We start from the raw sequence: 17,436 nt of genomic DNA, 5'->3' as shown, positions 1-17,436 counted from the left end.
CGTGTGACCAGGAACTACAACCAAGAGAGAGAGAGAGAGAAAGGGGCAACCAGTGAAGAACAAACACCATTGTAAATACAACCCATATTTATGTTTATTTATTTTCCCATTTGTACTTTAACTATTTGCACATTGTTACAACACTGTATATATATATACATAATATGACATTTGAAATGTCTTTATTCTTTTGGAACTTCTGAGTGTAATGTTTACTGTTAATATTTGTTTATTTCACTTTTGTTTACTATCTACTTCACTTGCTTTGGCAATGTTAACATACGTTTCCCATGCCAATAAAGCCCTTAAATTGAAATTGAATTGAATTGAAATTTAATTGAGAGAGAGAGAGCGAGAGAGAGAGAGAGAGAGAGAGCGAGAGAGAGAGAGAGAGAGAGAGAGAGAGAGAGAGAGAGAGAGAGAAGAAAAGGCGTTTCCATCAACGAACCGGCAAGACTGTGTATGCAGACAACGGGACGGACGGATAGAACTTGCCTGGAACAAAAACAAAGCACTTATCCACACTAGCCAATATAATTTCACCATAACAATTGCTTTTGTAATCGCTTTTATATGTTTATAAAATAAAATCCATCACTAGACGGCGTCCCAGAGCTGACAACATCCTAAACCAACTAGCCTACATTCTGGATAGAGGAGCTGACTGAAGAAGCCGATTTTGCAGCGAGATTGTGCGTCAATCGAATACAAATCACATTTTGATAACTGGTAGAGAAGTGAACACTATCTTACCCACAGAACAGGGCATCTCTCTTCGCGGACTCATAGCCTACACAAAACCCGGGGTAAGCCAACACATTTTTTTTAACATTCTGGTTTAACTCACTGTTTGTATGGGAGATTATAATGTTGGCGTGTCATTGTATGCGAGTGTGTTTTTCTGTTTTTGCTTTTAGGATTTGTCATTATACAATTATATAATAATGATTGTATGCTACTACTTGATTTATCATCATTTTGGCACCATCATCAGTGAATTCCGTTACATGATGAACCATAAACCCTACTTTCATAACATGTATACTTTTGTGTTTCAAAACACTTGAAATGACTTTCGTTTGGTTGTTGGGTTGTTTTTTGTCTTGGATGATAACCCACTTCTCAACAAGTGAACAATGCCGGCAATTATTTTTGGTTTGAATGATGGGACGTTACTCGGAAGAGAACCCGACTTGAATGAACTGCTTAACCCATGAATTTGCATTATAGGAGAATGCCTTATCCTTCAAGGACCATTTAATTTACTCGATGTATTGATTAATCGTTATGATGATATTGTGTAAACTGTCACTTCTGCTTTCTCAATGTTGCTGTGTAGCCTAGCCTAGAGTAATCCCATTTGGTTTTTTACATTGACAACCCTACCCACTTTATCTGGAACGTTCTGTGGTGTTCAGTATCGGAGAGTGGTTCAACTGTAGCCTAATAATCGATGCTGTTAAACAACCTGTGACCTAGTTAATGTGTTGGTGTTTGTCGTGCCTCATCATGACCGTGAATAATGGAAATGAGGAAGATGTTGAGCACACATCATCTTTAATCCCGACCGCTGCGCGAGCCCAGCATCACCATGCACGAATGTGTGCACGAGTGACCAATTGGGGGAAAGATAATGACCATATAGACTGCTTGCTGAAAACTGCTGTTAGGCTATACTATAATGAATAAGGTTGATGATTGAGACAACAATGTTGTTATTAGTGACAGTACTATCATGAAATAATAACACTAATGGTAATAATAATTAATCTTGCTATTATTGTTGGTTAATTACTAATGCATTACTAATGTATTGTCATCTAAATATTATTTTTAGTCTATTTCATTGTCATTTTTGTCAGTGATTTGGCGTACAGTAAACCTTGCACTACTAGGCTACAGAGCTGGAGCTGTATCAAGCGTCTCAGAGGAGGATCTAAAATCAGTTTAGCCATTTAGATCACAATGAAAACTATTACATGGACAGGGGGGGACCTGATCCAAGGCCATCTCTCCTACTCTGTGACACTTGAAACATATGTCCCTGATCCTGCCTACAGTACAGTGATCCTGATTGACCTGTTCTGTACAAGAATTACCCAAGCATGGTGGAATGCACTGTAAACAGTGTCAGGCAAAGGGTGACAGCGGCCACTGCATTTCCTGTCACTGCCTTTCCTCTCACAAGTTACATTCCAAATATACCAAGGACCACTTCCACAAGTCTCCTGATCTGTGTGCACTGTGCACACAATGGTTGTGTAAACTTTTTTTTACAACCAAACCCATAAAAAATATTGGTTGTATGTCAGTCGATGTATTAAATGCGTTGTACATCTGTTGTACAAACTGAGTGTGTACTAGTCCAGCAATAGTCAGAGGAGTTGGCTAAAAGCACAGATTTGGCACCAGACTATATTTATATTGTTTCAAGTCATTCTGTAGGAAGATGTAACGACTACAACTGTCATAGCTAAGAAAGCTACTCTGCTTTGTGCTATTAGAAAAGGACCAGTTGTTTTTGTGTTTAAGGTTTTTAAATAGTTTGTCTTTCCGAACCCCCTTTGTGTTGACTCAGAGACTGCTGCAAACACTCGACCGCATACAATCCCACAGACACAGACAGGAAGTAGCCAAGGGGGAAGCACATTTCTGCTGTGCTGAACAGTTTTGTCCACAGAGCAAAAAACTGAAATCGATATATCAAATGGGAGCGCCATGCCGGCCCGGAAGAGAGAGAAAGAGTGAGAGAGAGAGAGAGAGAGAGAGAGAGAGAGAGAGAGAGAGAGAGAGAGAGAGGGGAGAGGATCATTAACCTCTACGGGTTCGGTGTCCCGTATACGGGACGGTTGAGTAACGTGCGCTAATGTGATTAGCATGACTGTTGTAAGTAACAGCAAACTTTCCAGGACATAGACATGTCTTATATGGGCAGAAAGCTTAAATTCTTGTTAATCTAACTGCACTGTCCAATTTACAGTAGCTATTACAGTGAAAAAATACCATGCTATTGTTTGAGGAAAGTGCACAACAACAAAAAACTTATCACGGCAACTGGTTTGATACATTCCCCTCTGATGGTTAATAATATATCTACATTCAGTAATCTTGCTCTGATTTGTCATACTAAGGGTCCCAGAGATAAAATGTAGCACAGTTTCGTTTGATCAAATCAATTTTTATATTAAAATGTAGGAACTGGGTTCTACAGTTTGAACCCCTGCTGTCTCTGGCTCCACACCCACCCCTCCCGGCCATCTAGATGTGTGAAAGTTAGTGTGTAAGCTAATGATCCATCATGTATGACATTCCTGGGAGTGTGTAAACTTACATTTTGTATTACCATATCATTTTTGGATGTTCTCTATAGTTATGTACTTGAAAATGTATCAATTGACCAATTCGGCACATTTGGGCAGACTTGATACAAAATAGTCCAGTATTGCAATGCTTCACTGGATCAATGTGAAACTTTGTGCACACACTGCTGCCATCTAGTGGCCAAAATCTAAATTGCACCTAAACTGCAATATTATATTGTGGCCTTTCTCTTGCATTTCAAAGATTATTTTAAAAAATTAATAAAATACGCATGTTTTTTGGTTTGTATAATCTATTACCAGATCTAATGTGTTATATTCTCCCACATTAATTTTCAAATTTCCACAAACTTCAAAGTGTTTCCTTTCAAATGGTATCAAGAATATGCATATCCTTGCTTCAGGTCCTGAGCTACATGCAGTTAGATTTGGGTATGTCATTTTAGGCGAAAATTGAAAAAAAGGGTCCGATCCTTAAGAGGTTAAACCAAAAAGCAAGCTGTCTCAATGTCCTCTACCACCACGTCAAAGAGACACACCCTGACCACCCTGTTGTTCTCTTGACTCACATATCAGAGCAGAACTTTCTTTACTGTGACCATTGAGCATTTTCTGACTGAGTCACTTGTGGAATCAGGAATGTCTCACTCTGTACCTGAAGGAAAGGAAACTATACATTAAATGCTTTGTCATGTTACGATGTAAGATACGTTATTTAGCAGTGTTTCTGTATTGAGGTCTGCAGTCTCAGCACATATTTTGGAACCGACAGTAAGGAAGTCGGGATGTGCTTGTGAAAATGAATTCTCCGGAATTTTTACACTTTCTTCTCAATCAGTTCCAGATGTAGAGGAAATGTCTTAAAGGGTGGGTGCTGTGTTACATCATTGAGCTGCCAGTGGTGTGTTGTATTGAAGTTGAACCCTGGAGATAACTTTGGAATTTTGGAATTGGAACTCCTCACCAAAACCTTTCAAACCATGGTTCCATTCTGGAACAGATATGAAAGTCCATTGAAAGTGCACTTTAGTCCAGAACGAGGCTTAACTTGGGTCGGGGAAACCTTCTCAACAGTATGTTATATTTCAGAAACTGTTTCCCTCCTTAATCCATGTTAATTTCGATTCAGTCACACACAAATGCACACGAATACACACACACATAAACTCTCTCTCTCTCTCTCTCTCTCTCTCTCTCTCTCTCTCTCTCTCTCTCTCTCTCTCTCTCTCTCTCTCTCTCTCTCTCTCTTTTTCACAAGGTCAACCATCCACTGTCTGGCAGTCCAGTGGTGGGGTGGAGAGAAGGGCTTAAGCCTCTCCCAGCGCTAAGCTGGGTCGGCACAAAAACGGATTAACCCATCCCAGCAGTTGCTATGCTGCAGTGCTTCCATAGAGTCAGTGCCCTGGTCAAAAGTAGTGCACTATACAGTATAGGGAATAGTGTGCCATTTGGGACACAGACCATATGTAGGCTACACTATTCCTGGTTTGTTAGGGAATCTTCCTGGAATCGTGCGCGTGCACACACACACACACACACACACAGCAGCCCCCCAATCCCCCCTCCTATATGTAATCCACTCTCTCTGCTTCCAGATGAAACGTCTCAATAGCCATGATTTGATTTGATATGACTTGATTCGATTGGACCGCTGTGTCGGGAGAAGGGTGATTAAGTGCACATATGGAGGTATTGTGTGTGTGTTTGTGTGTGTGTAGAGAGATATCGTGGTGTGCCACAGAAAGGGGCACCTCTAACTCTTCATCTGTGTTCCTCTCTTTCTCTGTCTCACTCTTTACTGTAGATGCTAGCCTGTCTGTCTGTCTGCCTGTCTCTGTTTGTCTGTCTCTCTTTCTGTCTGTCTGTCTGTCTGTCTGTCTGTCTGCCTGTCTCTCTCTCTCTCTCTCTCTCTCTCTCTCTCTCTCTCTCTCTCTCTCTCTCTCTCTCTCTCTCTCTCTCTCTCTCTCTCTCTCTCTCTCTCTCTCTCTCTCTCTCTCTCTCTCTCTCTCTCTCTCTCTCTCTCTCTCTCTCTCTCTCTCTCTCTCTCTCTCTCTCTCTCTCTCTCTCTCTCCCCATCTCTCTCTGTCTCTATCGTGTTTGTCTGTCTGTCCTTCTACCCTCCACATTGTTGGTGGATTCGTCATACAGATGTAAGATCTTCATTTGATCACTCTTTTGTTGCTGAGAATGTTCCTGCATAGCAGCAAATGCAAACTTGTGGTGTATTCAAAGTTTAGAAAGGCTTCTAAGGTTTGTAATTTCCACTTTAAAATGTCAGACTTGATTTGCCCTAAAGAAAAATGTATCAACCCCTACAACATTTTTCCATTAATTATAATCCACATAATAATTCATATTTCCTGTTGCTGCAGGATTATTTTCCTGCTGTAGCAAACTGGCTCAAATGAAGATCCTACATCTGTACCTTTAGTCTGATCAGTCCAGCTGTGTGTTGGTTTTCTCTGGCTCTCCTCCTGCCTGTATCTGTGGTGGGTATGGTGGCCTGTGTGTGTCACACAGTACCAGCAATCAGTTGTTCTGTATCTTACTACACACACACGCGAGCTCATGCATACACATACACACATGCACGCGCGCACGCACACACACACACACAACATTGAAAGGTTTATCTTCAGGTGGTCTGGTCTGTGTGTGTGTGTGTGATAGAGAGATAAAGAGAGAGAGAGAAAGGGAAATAGAGAATGAAACTAGAGGAATTAGCGATACAAAATGGTGTCATATGGACAACCCATTTTAAAACACTCTACAACACCGTTCAAATTGATGCAAACGCAGAACAATGCCAAATTCATGAGAAGTTGAATGGACTAGAAAAAGCTATAAAGGACCATCAAAATCCATTGAACTCCCCAATTACTGACCAGGAGCTCTATAAGAAAATTCAGGCCCTCAAATTAAAAAAATCATGCAGACCTGATGGCATCCTACATTAAAAGCTCAAATTCACTAGTGCAAAATTTCAATTGGCTATATTAAAACTGTTTTGTTTGATCCTGAGTGTAGGTTATTTCCCTGACATCTAGACATAACCCCAATCTTTAAGAACGGAGACAAATTTGACCCTAGCAATTACAGAGGCATTTGTGTGAATAGTAACCTGCGAAAGGTTTTCTGTAGTATTATAAATGTAAGAGTTCTAAACTTCCTTAATAAGCACAATGTCTTGAGTAAAAGCCATCTTGGATCTATTCCAAAACATCGCCCGACCGATCATATTTACACCCTACACACCCTGATAGATAAACATGTCCACCAAAATAATACCAAGATGTAGCCTTGCTTTATCGACTTCCAAAAAGCATTTGATTCTATTTGGCATACAGGACTGTTCTACAAAGTTATTGAAAGTGGGGTAGGGGGTAAAACATATTATATAATTAAATGCAATACGTGCAGGATCAAAATTGGCAAGAAAATAACAGAATTCTTTGGGGCCTTCGCCAGGGTTGCAATTTGAGCCCTGCACTCTTCAATATTTACATCAACGAATTGGCCACTATTCTAGAAAAATCCTCAGCCCCTGGTGTTAGTCTCCAGAATTCAGAGGTTAAATGCCTGCTCTTCGCAGATTACCTGTGCCTGCTGTCGCCCACAGCACATGACCTACAGCAGAGCCTGGACCTGCTAGAGCAGTGCTGCCAGACCTGGGCCCTGGCAGTAAACCCCAAAAAGACAAAAATTATGATTTTTTAGAGAAGATCCAGATCTCAGAGAATTAGACTAAAGTTCTCAATTGGTACAAAATATATAGAGTACTGCACACACTACAATTACTTAGGTTTAACAATCAGCTCAACTGGACACCTAAATGAGACAGTGAATGAACTGAGAGAGAAAGCACACAGGGCATTCTACGCCATTAAAAAACAAATTCAAATTCAAGTGGCGGCGTGGTCTAAGGCACTGCATCGCAGTGCTAGCTGTGCCACTAGAGATCCTGGTTCAAATCCAGGCTCTGTCGTAGCCGGCCGCGACTGGGAGACCCATGGAGCGGCGCACAATTGGTCCAGGGTAGGTGAGGGAATGGCCGGCAGGGGTGTAGCTCAGTTGGTAGAGCATGGCGTTTGCAACGCCAGGGTTGTGGTTTCGTTTCCCACGGGGGGCCAGTATAAAAAAAAAAGCAAAATACAAAAAATTATACACTCACTAACTGTACGTTGCTCTGGATAAGAGCGTCTGCTAAATGACAAAAAATATATATATATATATAAAAAAATACCTATTAAAATTTGGCTGAAATTAATTGAATGTGTCATTGAACCAATTACACTTTATGGCAGTGAGGTGTGGGGTCCCTCTTGCAAAACAAGATTTCACCCACTGACATAAACAACCCATTGAAACCCTGCATGCAGAGTTCTATAAGATTCTCCCACATTTCCAGAGGAAAACTACAAACAATGCATGCAGGGCAGAATTAGGCCAATATCCACTAATAATAAAAACTCAAAAAATAGCAATTAAGTTTTGGAAACAATACATTACCAAGCCCTGCAATGCCAAGAGCTGAGCAAAGAAAAGAGTCCCCTCATCCAGCTGGTCCTGGGGCTGAGTTCACAAACCTGTTCTACTAACACACTGAAGCCTCAGGACCAGAACATCCAATCAATCAGAATAAACCAAATTACAAGACAGTCAAAACAAAACTACATTACTTATTGTGAAACTCAAGCACAAGCATAAAGCAGTGCTATCTGGCCCTAAATCGACACTACACCGTGGCAAACTATTTGACCATGGTTACTAATCAAAACCTTAGAAAAACCTTGACAAAGTACAGGCTCAGTGAGCACAGCCTTGCCATTGAGAAGGGTAGATACAGGAAAACCTGGCTCCCTGTAGAGGAAAGGCTGTGCAACCACTGCACCACAGCAGAACCCAAGACAGAGCTGCATTTCTTGACAAAATGTCAAAAACCCTTATTCAAGGTTTCAAAGACCTCTCTGATGAGAATAGGCTACCCGTCCTTTTGGAGGAGGACGCAGAGAGCTGTGGGTTGGCAGCGCACGACATTGCTGCCTGCCATAAAATGAGGGAGTGTCTGACAGACCAACCAACATGCACATGTCCTCTATGCCATTGTTATTGTTCAATGTATGGTTATTTTGACCCTTGAATATTGTTGTTACTGTTGTCCCATTGACAATATTGATTATTATTATTTTTATTATGTTCATATTGTAAATCTCCAAATTAAGCTTTGGCAATATGTACATTGTTACGTCATGCCAATAAAGCAAATATAATATCATTGAATTGAATTGAAAGGGAGAGTGAGAGTCTGCATCTCTAGGCAGGGAGGCTGGTCTGTGCCTGTTGCTCTGCCTCTTCATCTGCTGTTGAGATGATCAAGTGGGATAGAGAGGGTAGAGAGAGGGAGTGAGACAGAGAGACAGAGAGACAGAGAGAGAGAGAGGAAGAGATAGAAAGAGCAATAGAGAGAGCGAGTGTGAGCGAGAGAGAGCGTGAGTTTGCCCATGCCAACCCCTGTGTAACCAATGAGCCAGTGTGTGTGCTGTCAGCTAGCATCAGTGTAAAAAGATGGAGAGAGAGAGAGAGGTGGATGGATGGATGGATGGATGGATGGACGTGGGTGTATGTTACCATGGCACTGTGGATATCTCCAAACCTGGGTGCTGTTAAGAGATTTGTATTCCCCAAAAGAGCACACACACACAAACACAAACACACACAAACAAAATCCCAAAGTCTTTCGTTTTCAAACCTTTCTGGCCTGGGTCTTTCTCGCTGTTCATTTTGCTCAGTAAGACATGAATCTATCCATCGATCCATCCATCTGGGTCTTGGCCAAGCAGACTCCCTCCATCAGTTAAGGGTTGCACACACACACAAGCTTCACATTTGATCAGTTTCTCTTCTATAAAGCTAAGGTGAATGACTTCCATTACTTAGTGAGTTTTTGTGCTGCTCTGTGCCAGCTGACGATGTTAACTTGATTCCCCTGGCATTGACATACACTATAACACAATAAAAAGACAGGCAGAGACTCGCTAGGGAGGTGTGTGTGTGCTTGCATGCGTTCGTGCATGCATGTGTGTCCGTAGGCGCGTCCGTGCGTGCATGCGTGTGAGTGTGTGCATGCGTGCGGGTTTGACCTTGTGGTGTGCTGTTGCTTATGTAATCCACATGAGGATACCTTATCAAATCAAATGTTATTGGTCGCATACACATATTTAGCAGATGTTATTGCGGGTGTAGCGAAATGCTTGTGTTCCTAGCGCCAACAGTGCAGTAATATCTAACAATACACAACTAGGGCTGTGGCGGTCACGAAATTTCGTCAGCCGGTGATTGTCAAGCAAATAACTGTCGGTCTCACAGTAATTAACCGTTAATTAACATCAACATATTTAGCATCTCCTGGCTTCCACACATAGCCTACAAGCCACTGATGCTGACCTTTGGAACATCTACATTTTACAAGTATAATAAATCCATGTAATATAGCCTCCACCTTCACAATAAATCCATTATTTATTTTAGACAGGTCTAAAGAAGCATGTGGTATGAAGAAAATGTTGTCTATTTCAGAAGAACAGAATAGCATACTCTGTGTTGTCCTTATGTTAGATCCTGATCTGGCTATGTCATATGGCTTTGGGCTACACTAGTTCATTTAGCAGACAAGATTTGCTTAGAATTCCGTGGCATTATTTTATAGTATGAAGAATAAAATTGAACAAAGCTGAATAAAATAGGATATTTTCTCCAAACAATTTGAGGCAGTGCGCACATGCGGCTATTCTGTGTTGAGTGGTTAACAAAGAAATAGGTATTCCTATATGCTTAATTTAGAGATATTAATGTAACTTTAGTTGTTCTACAAACATTGGGCTATCTGTTTAGATTTTTTTACATTGTAAGGCTGCATGATGCGACTCTAATGATGATTTGAAAAAAGTCGCTTGAAAGGCATGAGCTCTGCTTTGTTTTTTGCGCAGGCTGTACACACTACATCAGTCACTCATTCACAATTTGACAAGCACTTGATAATGCCTAGAATTTCACGGCGGCATCCCCTTTGTGTGGCCGTAATGCACCCTAAATAAATCCATGCCTTTTGCGGCCAGTGGCCATTGTGCCCTTCTCCCTGAGTGCTGCGCGCTCCATCACGGGTCTTTCTCACAAGCTACAAGTGAAGACAGACACATCAGGGACCCAACTGCGCGCGTCCTTATCCAATTTCGAGGTGCATATTGAAGATATTGGAAGAGCTGTCAACATTTACTTTTTGTCAGCCAACAAGATGAGTAGGCCTAACAAACAGCAAAGCACTAGCCTATGTCAATCTACTATCCCCCATAGAACAAAAGTCGACCTATTCTATTCTGTGCGAGAAATAAATATTCCAAACATAGTCTGGGACAGTTGTGGGATGCGATAGATCCCATTAATACAACCACTAGCATCAAAAAACCTGTTTTACACAATGTGGCTGACGCAACAGATCAGAACATTTAGCTTAACATGTTGATAAACTATTAGGCTATTTCTTTACATTATAAGCGCAGCAATGCGCATATGGTAGTAGGCTATATGCGCGAATGTTCCATTAGAGGAAGACACCGTTATCAAAAGTGACCGCAAATGCAATTATGCATGTAATGTTTTTATTACAAAGGTGCATTTTTCTGGTGAAAATTATCTTCCCCAAACTTGAAACTCACTCGCTGCTTATGTATGCCAGTTAGGCTCTACACCCCTTGTAAAGCGGATTAATGTACTTAATTTTAAGAAGTTATTTGGCCACTTTAGTAGTGATACAAACCTTATTAAAACATATAGGCCTATGGGCTAGGCTACATGAGGTGTGCAACTATGATTCGAAAAAGTCGCAAAAAAAAAGGCATTGTTGTGATAATATATAATTCACAAGTGATAGGCTAATATTGTCATCTATCAGACTATTCTTGATTTAATCTTCTCTTTACATATACTAAATAATATATGTGTGAAATTTGTTTTGATTTAGAATGGGCCATTATCCTGCACCTGTATCGAAACAGGGGCACCGGGAAAAAATACATGTCATCTATGCACTTAAATAGCGAATGGAGGACGCTTCTCCCCGTGGTTTATTTTCATGCCAGCCAGGTAGACTATACTCCTGTTGTAAATATAAGCAATGTGCTTAATATTAGTAAAGTTGAGAAATAATTATAGTAGGCCTAGCCTATGGAAAGCTTATTCTCCTCTTTTTAGTAGAGGCCATTACTCTGTTTTCTCGCACAATTCCATAGCCTATTGAAATGTTGCATGAGCTCATGGGCTCTCATGAAGTGTTTGATTAGATTTTTGAATACATTTGCATTGATGTCTGAGTGATTAGAGGGACAATAGAGTGCTGAGTACCAGGCAGTTAGCAAGTTTGGTAGGCTACTAATGACAATCAGCAGCTCTGTAATTACTGTGACTAAACGGCCACGTGGAATTTGACTGCCTTCATGACTCGTGACCGCCGGTGTGACGGTAATATGGACACCGCAACAGCCCTGTACACAACAATACACACAAATCTAAAAAGTAATAGAATGGAATTAAGAAATATATATATATATATACCGTTGAAGTCGGAAGTTTACATACACTTAGGTTGGAGTCATTAAAACTCGTTTTTCAACCACTCCACAAATTTCTTTTTAACAAACTATAGTTTTGGCAAGTCGGTGAGGACATCTACTTTGTACATGACACAAGTAATTTTTCCAACAATTGTTTACAGACAGATTATTTCACTTATAATTCACTGTATCACAATTCCAGTGGGTCAGAAGTTTACATACACTAAGTTGACTGTGCCTTTAAACAGCTTGGAAAATTCCAGAAAATGATGTCATGGCTTTAGAAGCTTCTGATAGGCTAATTGACATCATTTGAGTTAATTGGAGGTGTACCTGTGGATGTATTTCAAGGCCTACCTTCAAACTCAGTGCCTCTTTGCTTGACATCATGAGAAAATCAAAAGAAATTAGCCAAGACCTCAGAAAAAAAATTATAGACCTCCACAAGTCTGGTTCATCCTTGGGAGCAATTTCCAAACGCCTGAAGGTACCACGTTCATCTGTACAAACAATAGTACGCAAGTATAAACACCATGGGACCACGCAGCCGTCATCCCGCTCAGGAAGGAGACGCGTTCTATCTCCTAGAGATTAACGTACTTTGGTGCGAAAAGTACAAATAAATCCCAGAACAACAGCAAAGGACCTTGTAAAGATGCTGGAGGAAACAAGTACAAAAGTATCTATATCCACAGTAAAACCAGTCCTATATCGACATAACCTGAAAGGCCGCTCAGCAAGGAAGAAGCCACTGCTTCAAAACCGCCATAAAAAAGCCAGACTACGGTTTGCAACTGCACATGGCGACAAAGATCTTACTTTTTGGAGAAATGTCCTCTGGTCTGATGAAACAAAAATAGAACTGTTTGCCCATAATGACCATCGTTATGTTTGGAGGAAAAAGGGGGTGCTTGCAAGCCGAAGAACACCATCCCAACCGTGAAGCACGGGGGTGGCAGCATCATGATGTTGGGGTGCTTTGCTGCAGGAGGGACTGGTGCACTTCACAAAATAGATGGCATCATGAGGAAGGAAAATTATGTGGATATATTGAAGCCACATCTCAAGACATCAGTCAGGAAGTTAAAGCTTGGTCGCAAATGGGTCTTCCAAATGGACAATGACCCCAAGCATACTTCCAAAGTTGTGGCAAAATGGCTTAAGGACAACAAAGTCAAGGTATTGGCGTGGAAATTACAAACTTTAGAAACCTTTTTAAAACTCAAATACACTACACGTGCAGCAACAAAAGTGTGATCAAATTAAGATCCGACATCTGTAGCACTTTCTCAGACATGTTACATTGTGTTGACTGTGTGTTATGTCATTGTTTGGACAAGTGTTTTTATTCTGTAAAGTCAGTTAATACTATTGGTTAGTAAAACACAGAAGGATTAGTGTATATACTACGAGCTCAGTCCCTGTCAGCTTATCAACAGCTGCCATTTGTCTGTTACCCTGGAAATACAAAACTACTATGAAATCTGCAGAAGGTACATGTACACACACACACACACACACACACACACACAGTCTACTTCCCATTGAATGTGGGCCAAACTCCTGATTATAGTCACCCGGCTCAGCTCTGCTGTCTGAAAATAGCCCAGCGGCAGGATGGGAGGAAAATGGCCGACGTTTTGTATTGGGGACATGTTTGTGAAGCTTTTGGCTTTCTTTCAGGCTGTTTTCCATTGATTCTGAGTCAGCCGTAACGTGTTGCAAAACAAGTGATAGCGGGCTATTTACTGCAAGACCTGATCCCAGTTCAGCAGACGTCAAGGTTTCAGGTTTCAGCTGGTGGTTATGTAATGACATCCTGTATGTTCTATACCCAACAGATTCAGGGTCGCTTTTGATTCTCAGCTCCTAATGGGTAACCTGATCCTACAGGACATCTGTATGGTTAGAGGCAAGTGGGTATGGTTCCTTGACAATTTATTCTTAAAACGAGAGGCCACCTGGATCTTTAATTGAAAGACTCTTGCTCCCTTCGGTCTCAACATAGAGTTTGATCTGAAGCAATTCTTGTGATTGTTGTGTTTTTGCTATCCATTGTAAATAATGTTTGTAGGCCTATGTAGCCAAATTGTATCTATGATCCTATGTAATCCATTCATGCTTTTTTATATGTTCTATTTATATCTGTAAATCAACCAATGAAATCAAGCCAGGATTACAGACACCTGTGTGTGTCCTTTCAAACTATATAAACTAGTGACTAGTGTTTGTCATTATACCCTAATGAAGACAGCTTGGCTGTTGAAACGTTGGTTATAAAATTATTGCATCTGAGCTAGAGTGTACTGCTCTCCTTTTCTTTTCATGGGGCAAGTGGGCAAAGACAGCCTGGAGTGTTACATTGCTTTACTTTTCTTTCAGAGAGGAAGGAGGGAGAGGGGAAGGAGGGAGGGAGGGAGAGGGGAAGGAGGGAGGGAGGGAGAGGGGAAGGAGGGAGGGAGGGAGAGGGGAAGGAAGGAGGGAGGGAGAGGGGAAGGAGTGCATCTTTTCAGAAGAGGGAAGAAGGGGAAGGAGGAGTGTGTCTGAGTCATCTACAGTTACAGACATCATCGGAAAAGAGAGGGAGAGACCAAAAGAGAGGATAGGAGAAAGGAGAGTAGTAGGCTTGGGAGGTATTCCATATATACCATATAGCGGGGTATTTGGAAAAAGCCACAGGATGGTTTTTCAATACCGTCAATACTGTTGAAACTATTTCTTTGAAGTTTTTCAATAAATTCAAATATTTGTAGTTATCTTTTAAGTTATTACCTGCAGTCAACTTGTGCAATACCTTAGGATATAAAGCAGATTGTGTTCTTTATTTCATCTGTCACATTATTTTACATTATGAAGCTTACCGTAGTTCCCCAGAACAGTTGAGCCAGTCACGTGTTTGTTTGTAAATAGCACAAAGGGAGAAAGCGAGCTGGTGAGTCCATAGCATTCTATATCTATCGGCGAGTCTCTGTTGTGCAGTGCATATGAGGTGATGAAGTTACACTTGTGTGCAATTCACTACTTGCCATTAGATATCTTATAATAGCTTTCTGCCAGAAGTCAAAGAGCTCTAGATGAGTTATCTGTACAGCTGCCATTTTTTCCCTGTGCTTCCTACTAGCGTTTTTTTTCTCTTCCCTTCTTCTCCCATCTGCTCCGTGTACACATCCTGCTCTTCCTTCAGAAAAGCATGCGTCACAACTTTGTTCCTTTGCACAATTTCTCTCGTTCTACTAGCTATGCTTGTATAACTTTATGAGCTGGATTTGCCTGTCTTTGCAATTAGTTTATGTTTATTTTCGCTGGTTAGAATTTAGGTAACAGTGTCTATGTGATTTTGCTAAGTTTGTTTGCATTCAGGTAATACGTTTCTAGCACCCCCTTGTGTGCTATGGCGGGAATACTGTAAATCCCGGGATGAGGAGAAGGACGGTATGACGATATGACAATCTGGACACTGCCCAAGCCTAGAGAGGAGAAAGTTATCATGGCAGTCACTCTTATCCATTGGCTTAGAGGGTATAGTGTCACTCAGATCTGATGATGTCAATGTGGGGAAAGCTAGGTGACCTCACCTCATCTTCCCTTCTTTGTGATATATATCTATACTATAATAGCTGTATTTGAGCCACTGACCACGCTCCCGTGCCCTTCTAGTTAATCTACATCTATATTATAATAGCTCAAACCCACAATTAGCGTTACGGTCTGTGTGTAAATAAGCAGTGTGTTGCAGAGATAAACAATGTGTAGCTCAGTTGGTAGAGCATGGCGCTTGCAACGCCAGGGTTGTGGGTTCGTTTCCCACGGGGGGCCAGTATGAAAAAAGTATGAAAATGTATGCACTCACTAACTGTAAGTCGCTCTGGATAAGAGCGTCTGCTAAATGACTAAAATGTAAATGTAATTAGAGAATTACTTCACTCCCAAGCAGAAGCATCGCTGTGTGATTCTACACTTTACAGCATGATTCATAGGAGTGCATGTGTGTGCGTGCGTGTGCGTGTGTGTGTACACTTTGTTATTTTCCATTAGTGGAATCAGCAGCAGTGAGGAGGAGGAGGAGGAGGAGGAGGAAGCAATATGATTCAGAGAAAATTAAACTCAGTCAATCATCAAATCCTCATCTTCCTGGCTTCCTGGAACAAGATTGAAGGACATTACCAGTGGCAATTTTGCCTATTAGGGGGTCATGGTCTAGCAAAGATACAGCGGCCTATGGGGTGTGAATGTAACAGTAATAGCCATGTTGTACACTCTCATACTAAACCAACCAATGGAGAGAATTAAAGGGATACTTCAGGATTTTGGCAATGAAGCCCTTTATCTACTTCCCCCGAGTCAGATGAGCTCATGGATGCCATTTCTATGTCTCTGCATCCAGTATGAAGGAAGTTAGAGGTAGTTACGCGAGCCAATGCTAGCAGTTACCATAGACTTTGAGTCACTGCGCTAACGCAAATGAGCAATTGCGCTAACGCTAGTTAGCAACTTCCTTCAAACTGCACGCAGAGACATAAACATTTTATCGACGAGTTCAATGCCAAATTCCTGAAGTATCCCTTTAATATGTTTTGGTATGGAATTCATCTTTTGGACAAAATTGTAGCATGTTACAAACGGTACCTCATATGATGCAAGAGCTAGACAGTGTTTTATGGACTGTTATCGTGCGCAATCATTCGGCCTGGACAGGTCAACACACACACACAGCCTTTTTGTAGCCTAAGTGGCGTGTTCAGCATTTTTTTCATGTTATCAGTCCATTTAGGATTAGTCTGAAGCCGACTGGAATAGTTATTCACTCAGACATTTGTTTATACTAGTTATTTATGCAAAGGTACAGCACTGTGTGTGTGCAGCGTGCATCCTTAATGTAGGCCTATAGGCCATACAGTGTAAAGTACTGTATCTGAGTGGGTTTTGTGTACGTGCATTTGTGTTTAATTGTGTGTGTGTGCGTGCGTGTGTATGTATTCGTGCTTGTCTGTGTGAGTGCGTTTGTGCACCAGTTTGCATAATGCAGTGTTTATTTGAATGTGTAGGAGGCTGCAATATTGGTTGTGTGTTAAGCTGTTGACAGCAGTGTGAATGTTGAGAGGTTGATGTCAGCAAGCTATAGCACTCTCTCGCTCTCTCTCTCTCTCTCTCTCTCTCTCAATTTCAATTCAATTTAAGGGCTTTATTGGCATGGGAAACGTATGTTAAATAAACAATAAATATTAACAGTAAACATTACACTCAGAAGTTCCAAAAGAATAAAGACATTCAAATGTCATATTATGTATATATACAGTGTTGTAACAATGTGCAAATAGTTAAAGTACAAATGGGAAAATAAATAAACATAAATATGGGTTGTATTTACAATGTTTGTTCTTCACTGGTTGCCCTTTTCTTGTGCAACAGGTCACAAATCTGCTGCTGTGATTGGCACACTGTGGTATTTCACCCAGTAGATAAGGGAGTTTATCAAAATTGGTTTGTCTCTCTCGCTCTCTCTCGCTCTC

The 17,436-nt window shown here is 41.1% G+C and overlaps 1 protein-coding gene across 1 annotated transcript in view; it reads left to right on the top strand.

The window, feature by feature from the left end:
- The first annotated feature begins 452 nt into the window (after nucleotides 1-452).
- The window catches only part of LOC311132936 (astrocytic phosphoprotein PEA-15-like), a 54,953-nt gene continuing 37,969 nt past the window's right edge, over nucleotides 453-17,436 (top strand). The window contains exon 1 of the mRNA XM_084166326.1: nucleotides 453-806. The gene's annotated coding sequence lies outside the window, so the exon portion shown is untranslated. The remainder of the gene's footprint in view (nucleotides 807-17,436) is intronic.

The sequence above is a fragment of the Coregonus lavaretus genome, assembly GCF_964263955.1.
Source record: "Coregonus lavaretus genome assembly, chromosome: 7".
In the NCBI taxonomy this organism is placed as follows: Eukaryota; Metazoa; Chordata; class Actinopteri; order Salmoniformes; family Salmonidae; genus Coregonus; species Coregonus lavaretus.
The sequence above is the reverse complement of the archived record's forward strand: the minus strand, read 5'-3'. Positions and strand labels throughout refer to the sequence as shown.